General features: G+C 47.9%; 1 protein-coding gene across 1 annotated transcript in view; it reads right to left on the bottom strand.

Moving 5' to 3' along the window:
* The window catches only part of LOC146057863 (keratin, type II cytoskeletal 80-like), a 73499-nt gene extending 72626 nt beyond the window's left edge, over positions 1-873 (bottom strand). Inside the window, exon 1 of the mRNA XM_083169640.1 lies at positions 721-873. The gene's annotated coding sequence lies outside the window, so the exon portion shown is untranslated. The remainder of the gene's footprint in view (positions 1-720) is intronic.
* Positions 874-11882: the final 11009 nt, after the last annotated feature.

The following is an 11882-nucleotide window of genomic DNA, read 5'->3' as shown; positions in this document are numbered from 1 at the left end:
ATTATACATATGCCACACACTGTGATGCCCATTATAGATATGCCACACACCTTGATGCCCATTATAGATATGCCACACACAGAGATGCCCATTATAAATATGCCACACACTGTGATGTCCATTATACATATGCCACACACCGTAATGCTCATTACACATATGCCACACACTGTGATGCCCATTACAGATATGCCACACACTGTGATTCCCATTATACATATGCCACACACCTTGATGCCCATTATACATATGCCACACACCGTGATGCACATTACACATATGCCACACACTGTGATGCCCATTATACATATGCCACACACAGTGATGCTCCATTATACATATGCCACACACCGTGATGCCCATTATACATATGCCACACACAGTGATGCTTCATTATACATATGCCACACACAGTGATGCTCCATTATACATATGCCACACACCGTGATGCCTATTATACATATGCCACACACCGTGATGCCTATTATGCATATATTATACATATGCCACACACAGAGATGCTCATTATACAAATCCCACACACAGATGCCCAGTATACATATGCCACAGAGATGACCATTACAGACATGCCACACACCAAAATGCCCATTATACATATGCCACAAACCATCATGCCCATTATACATATGCCACACATTGTGATTTTATATTGCAAAAATAAAAATGGAAAGTGTGCATGATTATCAGCAGTGCCAGTACCTTGAACTTCAAGCAGGACCTCTTCCCCGGCTCAGCCTCTGTTTATCAAAGTTTTCAGACTTTCAACTTCGACTAACAGCACTGAATGTGCCTGTGAAGTGCGGAGGTCAGTGCCAGTGTAATTATTCTGGCAGCTCAGGCAGGCGGGGGCTGGAGAGCACACATCTCAGACGAGCCATGGGTAGGAGTCACCATGGATGTGCAGTGTGCACTGCACAGTGACGTGTTGTGCCTGCATCAATGGAGTCAGAGGTGGAGGGGCGGGACTGACATGGCAGGTCAGAGCCGGGCCGCGGGTGGAAGCTTCCGCTGGGCGGCTCAGTGAGCACTGAATTCCCGGACATTGTATAGTCTGGGGCAGCCAGATTTATACATGCATGGGATAGACATAAGGATATCTTTACAAAGAAATAAAGATCAAATAGGGTTTGAGGCAACAATATGGTTAAAAAAGGGGAATACTAGATGGGTTTCTGCCATTAAAAAAGGGGAATACTATATGGGTTTCTGCCATTAAAAAAGGGGAATACTAGATGGGATCTGCCATTAAATCCTATGTTTTTTATTTTTCTAAATGTTTTTTCTCCATTATTTAGAGGGATTCAATTGAAGCTAATTTTGGAGTGCCACCAGAATGGCACATTACTGCTGATCACTGCAATCCATCACCACGTCAACATCACTGTATGTACAGGTAGTCCAGCATCATGTATAATTGAATCCTGAGTCTAGTGACTGCTTGCCCAATGGTGCCTGCCCTTTGCTGACCATCCTCCTGGCAGTGCCCGCATGTCAGTGTCTGCATGACCGCCTGCCCGCTGCCCCTCCCCCCTATCCTGCTTTCCCGGGTTTCAGTGGAAACAGTGACTACCTGGTAACACAGGGCAGTGGAAACAAGGACATGGTTAAGCAGACCCGCCAAAATCCCGGGTCAAAAATCCTGTGTGAAAAGCTGTATTAAAAAAGTTTAACTTTTCAGTAAATAAAGGAAGAGTTTACCATGGTCCAGCTTATTATAAAATGTTGACATTGTGTTATTTAATAGAGTACTTTGTAACAGATAGAATGTACTGTACTCTGAAACATGATTTAAGAACATACACTATCACTTTTTTATATATAGACATCTACAGTATGACCTGTTTTCCCAAGGGACGAAACATGTCGCTCTCTTTCAGCCATTCCTGGTTTAGCACACAGCACTTTTAGATCTTCAACATACTGTCATGGTCTTGTCTGTTTGTGTTCCTGGAAATGACCTGGGTGAGCCAGTGGAGGGCATAGGGAACCAGATGCTAGGTTTCTAAGCCATCAGTGGTTTTCACAACTGTATGCTGTATAGCAACACTGGGGGACACTGGGAAACACAGGGGGATGACTAAAGCAGGGAGTAAACGATGGAGCATGACTAGGACACACGTAACTCTGGAGTAAGCCTGGAGCCTTGGAGCTGACGCTGGAGAACTTGCAGGAGAATTGACGAGTTTATTCAAGGCAAGGAGGACTCTGGGAGGCTGGCTTATAATCTAGTGTTCCCGCTAGGCTGTTTTAGCGGGGCGCTGCGCCCTGCCCGATTTCTAAAGGGCAAAATGCGCCCTGCCCCTCCAGCAGTGCCCCGCTAAAAGAGCCTGCTGCCTGACTAATGTTGTGCCCGGGGAAGCTCCAGGCACCGCAATCTCGGTGGCGCTAGGCTTCCCCGGCAGCTCACGGACTTCGGCGGGGCCAGGTCCGCCCCCTTGTACGACGGAGGAAGCCCGGGCATGCCCGCTTTGGTGACGCGGCTGCCCGGGCACGCCTCCTTTGATGATGCGGCGGCCCAGGCACGCCTCCTTTGATGACGCGGCGGCCCGGGCACGCCTCCTTTGATGACGCGGCGGCCCGGGCACACCTCTTTTGATGACACGGCGGCCCGGACACACCTCCTTTGATGACGCGGCGGCCCGGGCACACCTACAACGATGACGTCGGCGGGCCCGGTCCGCCCCCATCCCATACAGCGGCGCCCTGCCCCCAAAAATTCCTAGGTGGAACACTATAATCCCCCAGGTAGCTGCTGATTACAGCAGCAGTAGCACACATAGAACCAGGAAGTATTCATTGAATTTACCTGGATAATGTGAATCGCTGCAGCAGCAGCACACACAGGACCAGGAAATAAACCTGGAGTTTTCTAGATCATGTGACTAGGCTGGAAACCAATGACAGGTTTTGTGACACACAGACATCATGGCATGGACTGCAGAGCACACCAGTGGCTAATCTGCGGTGCAGAATACACCAGCCCGAGAACGGGCTGGTGTATTCCAGCCTTTAAGGGTGGGCACCGAACATCCACTAGGCTTGGTGGGATTATCTCTGTGGAAGGCTGCAATTAATAGAGGAGCATGAACATCAGCAGCATTGATCCAGCTTCTTTCTTCTGGGCCATAGCCCTTCCAATTGATATGATATTGGATATGTCTGTATCTCGTGAGAATCCACAATTCTATCGACCTCAAACTCTACCCCTTGGAGGGTATAGACTCTGCGGAGCTCAGTAGAAAATTTTTGGAAGCGTTTGAGGATGAGAGGCCGCAAAAAAGATAGGAATTGGGCATTTTCAAGTAAACTGGTAACTTTAATTTGTAAGCCACAGGGTTGATCATCTGTGCCACAGAGAAAGGTCTGATAAATTGAGGGGAAAATTTCATAGAAGGGACTCTTAAATGAAGGTTCTGGGTAGAAAGCCATACTTTGTCTCCAGGTTTAACAGGGGAACAGCTCGCCTAAGAATTTGAGTGAGACATGGACATTTCTCCAAACTTCCAATGCCTCAAAGATAGGTGGACATGGATGTTGACCATACACAATATAAAATGGAGAATAGCTGGTAGCTGGGTGATATCTGAAATTATGGGAAAACTCTGCCCAGGGTAACAGACTAACCCAATTTTCCTGTGATGAAGAAACATACAAGCAGAGGAATGCTTCTAGGTCCTGGTTGACCCTCTCTGTTTGCCCATTGGACTGAGGATAGTATGCGGGAGAAATTCAACTTCAATTGTAGAGCAGAACAGAACAGAGGGCTTTCCAAAAGCTGTATATGCTGTATAAATGTTGTACAAATATTTGGGCGAGCTTGGGAGCAAAAGGTAGACCCGTAAAAGGTATAAAGCCGGGGTGGCCGGACTTTTGGAAACTGGTATTTATTTTTTGCACACTTACTTACCGGGGATCTACTGGGATCTCCCCCTGTGCAAAATATTCCCCTCCCAATGCAATACACCCCTTAAACATTATGCCAGACAGAATGAGCCAAAATACACATTATGGTATGACACACAGAATGCACCGAAATTCACATTCTGTCACACGGAATGCGCCAAAATTCACATTTTGCCACAGGGAATGTGTCAAAAATTCACGATAAATCGCACAGAGTGTGCCAAAATTCACAATAAGTAACACAGATTGCACCGAAATTCACAATAAGTCACACGGAATGCTCAGAAAATCCCAAAAAGTCACACGGAATGTGGCAAAATTCACAAAAAGTTACACGGAAAACGGCGAAATTCACAATAAGTCACACAGAAAGCGCCAAAATTTACAAAAAGTTACACAGAATGTGTCAATATCAGGGCTGTGGAGTCGGTAGATAAATGTTCCAACTCCGACCCCTACTCCTCGTACTTCTGACCCCGACTCCTCGACTCCGACTCCTCTGTATTAATATGCAAATGTATTTGATACATTCCTTGCACCACACTTAAAAACCTAGGATAGACAGTTTCTTCCAGAAACATGTACACATGTCTACCCTCATACAGACAAGCAGGCATGCAGGTTTTAAAATAAATATAAACACTAACAGTTGAATCCAAGAAGCTGTTCCATCAAGTCCTTCTAAGCTCTTCTAGATATAGAGAAGAAACTTCACTCAATAGGAAAGGTTCAGAAGTGTGGAGCAGGAGTTCCGCATGCTTTGTGACGACAACAAAAATCAACGAGCCACAATCTCCGCTGGTTTGCTTGCTCGTCACCGTTCAATTCATGGACACAAGGAACGATTTCTTTACCGAATCATTACTGGCGACGAAAAATGGTGCCTGTACATCAATATGAACCAGCGTAAGGAATGGCTTAGCCAAGGTAAACAAACGACCCCGCGCATGAAACAAGATCTTCATCCGCGTAAAAAGATGTTGTGCGTATGGTAGGAGAGCTTGGTTGAATTAATTTTTCGAGTCTACCCCAGGTGATTTCTACCAACAAGGTATTGAAAACCTTATTGAACGTTGGAAATAAGTTGTAAACTACCAGGGAGAATACATTTATAAATATTGGTGCTCCGAATTGTGCGTTGCGTGCCATATAGTGAAGCACATGAAAAGCATGCTTTTTCACGGTCACTTAACGTGTTCGTTTTGCGGTTACGTGAGACACTGCATGCATAGGTCTTTATTCTTACAGTAGAGAAGTCATTAATTATAATTTTCGGAGTCGGTGCATTGTTTGCCGACTCCGACTCCAGGTACTCGAAATTTCCTCAGACTCCGACTCCTCGACTCCAACTCCGACTCCACAGCCCTGGTCAATATTCACAATAAGTCACACAGAATAAGCTGAAAATTACAATAAGGGCCTTATTCTAGTTCAGTCTTTCTGACAAAATCCTTCTTAGATGGACAAAACCATGTGCACTGCAGGTGGGGCAGATGTAACATGTGCAGAGATAATTAGATTTGGGTGGGTTTTACTTCAAAGTGAGATTTATATTGCAGTGTAAAAATAAAGCAGCCAGTATTTACCCTGCACAGAAACAAAATAACTCACCCAATTCTAATTATCTCTGCACATGCTACATCTGCCCCCCTGCAGTGCACATGGTTTTGTCCATCTAAGAAGGACTTTGTCAGAAAGAGTGAACTAGAATAAGGCCCTTACTCACACGGAATGGGCTAAAACTCACACACGGATTGAGCCGAAATATGATATGATTATGCAGTGGGAGGGCGACATTACACTTGGGAATATGCCCACTTCCCCCTCACCCCCCCCCCATGTAAGAGCATAGCAGTCTGGAGAACCCCCCCCACCCCACATGTGGTGCATGCCCCCACAATTTTACTGTACTTGCCCTGCTGTGCCTCCTTACTGCTGATGAGAATCACCACTTACACAGGGCTCGCGAGTCCCTCCCTGCTGTGATCCCTCCGTCTTGCCGCTTTGCTTCCTGCTCTTTACTTGCGGTGACACCACCCGTGCACTGGATCACTGGGAACGCTGAAGCCTCTGAGAACTTCTTGCGATCGCGACCAACCTTTTGGCCATCCCTGGTATAAAGTGTGCCATCTTGGAGAATCAATCTACCACTACCCAAATGGTATTATAATCCTGAGACTTTGGGAGCTCTGAGATAAAGTCCATGTATATATGTGTCCAAGGACGCGTAGGAATAGTCAAAGGAAGGAGGGTACCTGCAGTAGACTGGCAATTAATTTTATGTTGAGCACAGGTAGGACAAGAGGCCATACAAACCTGGATGTCTTTCTTCATCCAAGGCCACCAGTATGAACGGCAAATAAGTTCAAGAGTCTCGAGAACCCCATGGTGACCAGAGAAAGGTGAGGCGTGAGCCCGGGACAGTAATTTCGGCCGAAGCTCAGGTGACATGAACATCTTTCCCAGTGGCGTAACTTGAAATTTTGCGCCCCCCTGCCAAAAAAGTCTCTGGCGCCCCCCCCCAGCGCGAGATTTGAAAAAGCCGACGAATAGAAGCAGAAGGGTCCGCGGCTATGTCTCCAGTTCCTGTCTCCCGCTGGAGCATCTCCTCTTACCTAGACAGCGCTGCGGGTTAGCAGGAGCCGACGAGCAGGAGCAGAAAGGTCCGCGGCTATGTCCGCGGCTATTTCTCCAGTGTCCTGTCTCCCGCTGGACCATCTCCTCTTACCTAGCCAGCGCTGCGGGTAGGAGCAGGACTGTCAGCGTGTCAGCGCTGTGGATGGGAACAGGATGTCCACACTGCAGATGGGAGCAGACTGTCAGCGCTGCTGCCAGTGGGAGCCTCCGCCTCCCCTTTAACTTCACCGGTCATTCCTGCATGGCAGCTCGGGTGTATTCAGCTGCGCCCCGCAGACCCCTGCTCCTCCAAGCAATGGCGGGGGCTGCCACACGGTAGTTACGCCAGTGATCTTTCCCTACAGTGGCACAGAGGACAAATGAGTGGCACATGAGGGGACAGTGAAACTGATGATGGGGTGTTGGTCATGAGGCAGGATGTCATCCTCCATGGACCGGGACAGTGCATCTGCCTTTACGTTTTGGGAGCCAGGACGGTAGAGGAATGCAGACATTTTCAGCGCAATGTCTAGATTTTATATGATGACATTTTGTGTACATCCCCTTATAGCCAGTCCGTGGGAATGTATACTACTAATGTAAAAGATATGGTGCAAAAATTAAACGATCTCCAACAACTTTCATTCATAAAAATGCTTTAGCCAGGAACTGGTGGGCCGTAGCTCAGGAGGGAGTTATCACTGGTGTAAAACCCATTTCATAATACCGTAGGGCAAAGCAACATCAATAAACCAATTGCCAATAGGTAAATACATCCATTGTGAATGGCAATAGACTAAATGACCTCAATCATAAATAAACCAATTTATTTAAAATTAGAAACAATGAGCTGTTAAAAACATTGTGTCCTTGAATGATATCACCGTATTTTGGATTCCCATGCCAGAGGTAAAATGAGGTAATATTATGCAAGATTAGTGTATTGTTTATAGTCTCATTGGGAGCAGATATGCAATCTTGTTCTTTTATGGGGTTCTGAGCCACAGTTCTCCAAACAGCCCTTAGATGGGGCTCCTGTAATTCTTAGTTTGTAAACACATATATCCAGGCTAATAAAGCTGCTCAACGCTGCCAAGAAAAGCAAAAATAATATTGGAAATTATTCACATTTGAGGGGAAATGCATCAAGCCTTGGAGCAGTGTCGTAACTATAAAATTAGCTCCCACAAGCCAAAAAAAGTTTCCTGCGCCCCGCCCCCAATAACATTCTGGTGAAACAAACAAGGCTGTTTCTTGTCAATATGGCTTCCAGTTTTAACAGTTAAAATGTGCCCTAGCAATATATATTTTAAAAATAAAGAATGCACACATTTAAAAAAAGGGTGCGGCCTCGCTTCAGGGGTTAATGCCCTTTAGAAAAATGTCACACACTGCAATGCCCATTAAAAATATGTCACCCAACTTAATTTCCCTTAAACATTATGACACACACCGTAATGCCCATTACATGTTATACCAAACACCGTAATGCCCATTACACATTATGCCATACACTATAATGCCCATTACATATTATGCCACATAAGTGCAGCTTACCTACATGCTTGTTGCTACAGGTTTCATGCTAGTTGCTATGGGTTTCATGCTAGATGCCTGGGTTTCATGCTCAATGCCAAGGGTTGGTAGTTGTACTGCACGGTGTTCTCTGCGGGTGGCAGTGGCTCCTCTGCAATCGATCGGGCGATGATGGTCTGGGCAGGTCTGACATGCCTGCTGTAGCTGGCCCCCAGCTGGGCGAAGTTAAATAGTCGAACACCAAATAATAAATGACGGTCTCCTTTTGACTGTCCCTTTTTCAATTTTCCCTAAACTGCTACTGCTGGCTGCTTTGCTCTCTGCGGCCTGGGGATGGGCCAGTTGGCTGGGGCCTGGACGCCAGACAGGTGCGGTGGCTTATCCCCCACCACTAAAGTACGGGCTCACCCCTGGTTTATCCCCCAAGCACCCCAGTACCGCTGCACCCCTGGCTTATTCCCCAACACTCCAGTACGAGTGCACCCCTGCTTTATCCCCCAGCACTCCAGTACCAGCATAACACCTGGCATATACCCCAGCACTTCAGTAGTGGCATACCCCCAGATTATCATCTTGCACTCCAGTACTCAATCAACACTATCTATTCCCTTATCCCAGTACCTGCGCACCCCTGGCTTATCCCCCAGCACTCCAGTACCGGCACGCGCACCCCCTCCAGTACCGGCGCAGTGCAGGCAACGGGAGAAGAACTGAGTGTTTCCGTTCTTGTGCACATGCCTCCCTGCACCAGCACTGACCACCAGTCACACTCTGCGTCGCGCTTGCAGGCTGGAGCAGGAGGGCACATCATGACACATATTGTCCCTCCTCCTCCTCCCAGCGCGCCGTGGTGGTGTGTGACAGACAGTCATCACAGTGTGAGTCACAGACAACTGGCCGGCTGCGGGCAGGTGGAAGCTGCGGCTGTCAGGAGGTGGTGCAATCGTGCGTGCACACCTATGCGCAAGCACCAACTCAGCCTCAGGCCAGTGCACGGGACCAGGGAGGAGGACGGACGGAGCCGTGAGTCATGAGCCGTGGGAGGAGCTGTCCGCGGCGCAGCAGCCCTCCTGCAGCTATTCTGTTTTCTGGCAAAATGCTGCGACTGCCAATCCGCCGCTGCTGACAGGCGCCCGCCCACTACAGACCCCGCTGGCGCTGCTCCTCTAAGCCGCCGTGGGGACTGCCTCATGGGGCTACGCCACTGCCTTGGAGGGTCATAAAATTGCCCAAAGTAACCAACCTGCTTCTGTCATTTGTCTACAGGGGCGGATTGGCCTGCCGGGAAACCGGGCTGTTTCCCGGTGGGCCGGCATATTTTATAGTTTAAGCGGCCGCCCATCCTCCTAAACAGGGCCGGCCGCGGCATCTCCGTACATTGTGCCCTGATTAAAGATGGCCGCGGCCGACCTCTATGAAACATTCAGTGTGGCTGTCTTCTGCCCAGCTGCTGCAGCATGCCCCGTCCCCTGTCACTGTGGACTAGTCCAGTCACCATCAGCCTGGTGAGTGACTGACAGTGTAGCTCCTCCTCCCCTGATATGCATGGGGACCAAGCTCCGCGGTGGATGCTCTAGTCCGGTGGTTGCCAACCTTATTTGGGGTATGAGCTACTCGAGAAAAATGAAACCGCTTGAAGAGCAGCTAAAAATGTTTTTAGAGAAATTTCTCATATGGTCCCCACACCTGTCTGGCCAACTTCCAACAATCCCCTCTCCATCTCGCCGTGACTCCCAACTACCTTCCCACTTACAGTATCTCTGTGGGAGTGTGACCTATTCTCCTGTCTCCCACCAGTGGCTACCGGTGATGTGCGTCTTCGTGGGTCTTCGGAGCAGCCTCCAGACTGCTATGGGACAATGACACTGGATCCCTCTGCAGCTGCCAGTGGCTTCCGGGTTCTCTCTTCCTGCCTTGTGGTGGCTCCCGGATCTCAGGCACTTAATCCCAGTTGACAGCAGTACTGCAGCTAGGCAAGCTACCCAAACTATGACCGTGAGCTACTAGTAGCTCGCGAGCTACAGGTTGGAGACCACTGCTCTAGTCTCCCCCAGCCCACAACTGCTCAGCCAGCTATGTGTGCTAGAAGCTGGCTGATTATTTCCTTTTATGTGCGTGTGAGCCAGCTCTGACTCATGCCCGGGAGCCTGCAGGGAGAGAGAGAGGGCAGCGTGCAGAGGATGAAGACTGCTGCCTGCCACAAAATATCTGTAACTTCCTCCAGCCACACCAAAAGCCATCACATTGTAAGTTCAAAGTGCATGGTGCAAATATCAGGGGTATTTTTTGGTGTTATATATATAGAATACTGTGGGGGTGGGGGCTGATAGGTATATAGTATAGGTATATAAGGGGTGTGTGTGTGTGTGGGGGGGGTTATAGGACTGTGATATATAACAAGTGTGTGAAAGGTACAGGGTATATATAGTATATAAATGGTGTGTGAAGTGTGAAGGGTACATACTGTATATGGTTTATTAGGGGTGTGTAGGAGTGATAGGTATATGGTATATAAGAGGTCATGTATTGGGGGATAAGTATACAATATATAAAGGTTGTGGGGGTTAATAAGTATAGAGAAATAAGAGATGTGGCATGGGGGTATAGGAATATGGTATTTAAGCAGTGTGTGGGGGGGTCGAAAGGTATATAGTGTATAAGGGGTGAGTATGTGGGGGGGGAGTGATAAGCATTTATATAAATATGGGGTGTTGGGGGAGACGATAGGTATATGTGCACCCCTTGAACTTACACTTGCGGCAGATGGCACCTTTGTAAACAGGAGTATTTACGCTTATGACAAACTAAGTAGCCGCAGTGCTAACATCACATCCTCGCTATCGAGAAACTGCAAATGCACAGGACGGGTCCTGTGATCACATCGAAGTATTGTTCCAGAACTCCCACATAACCTAACATTCATATCTAATTACATCCCTTCAGGACTGTCCTGTAATCTGGTGGGACTGCCATGCTATGGAATTCTATCCTTGTGTATCCCTCCTATTATCCCTGTAGATTGTAAACTTGCGAGCAGGGCCCTCCTCCAGGGCCTAATCACTGTTGTTTTCAATTGAAAAGCGCAACAGAATATGCTGCCACTATATAAGTGACTGGAAATAAATAAAAATAAATACATTGTGAACGTCTCTAATGACCCTGTCGACCTAACCCCATGTCAACCTTTGGTAGTGTAGTGATGGATATGTAGGGTTCATTAGTGTAGTGTGCGCCACCGAGCGCTCATGTTATCTCACCGCCGTGCGAGTCATATATTTCTGAGCATGTGTTGTCTTGAGAAAAATACTTTATTCCATATAGGTGTATTGAAATGTCAACACATTTGACATACTGTATGCTTGTTATGATACTATAAAGATTCTGGTACTTGTGAGTTATCCGGACGCCCGATTTCAAAATCGGGTCGGATCGGGCACATCGCATCGCATCGCATGCGACCATCGGATGCGATGCGATGCGATGCGATGCGATGACCCGATTTTTCCATAGGAATCAATGTTAAAATGGACTGAGTCCATTTTAACATGGAATTCAATGGGAAAAAGGGGTCCTTTTCATACCCCTACTATCCAAGTGGGCATGGAGTTGGATATAAACCTGTGGCGAGCGTAGCGAGCCACCGAGCCCGAAGCGTGGCGAGCGTAGCGAGCCCCGCGAGGGGACACGGAATACCGTCCCCTCGCGGGGCTCGCTTCGCTCGCCACGCTTCGGGCTCGGTGGCTCGCTACGCTCGCCACAGGTTTATATCCAACTCCATGCCCACTTGGATAGTAGGGGTATGAAAA

The sequence above is a fragment of the Crinia signifera genome, chromosome 2 (genome assembly GCF_055691185.1).
Source record: "Crinia signifera chromosome 2, ASM5569118v1, whole genome shotgun sequence".
Classification (NCBI taxonomy): Eukaryota; Metazoa; Chordata; class Amphibia; order Anura; family Myobatrachidae; genus Crinia; species Crinia signifera.
The sequence above is the reverse complement of the archived record's forward strand: the minus strand, read 5'-3'. Positions and strand labels throughout refer to the sequence as shown.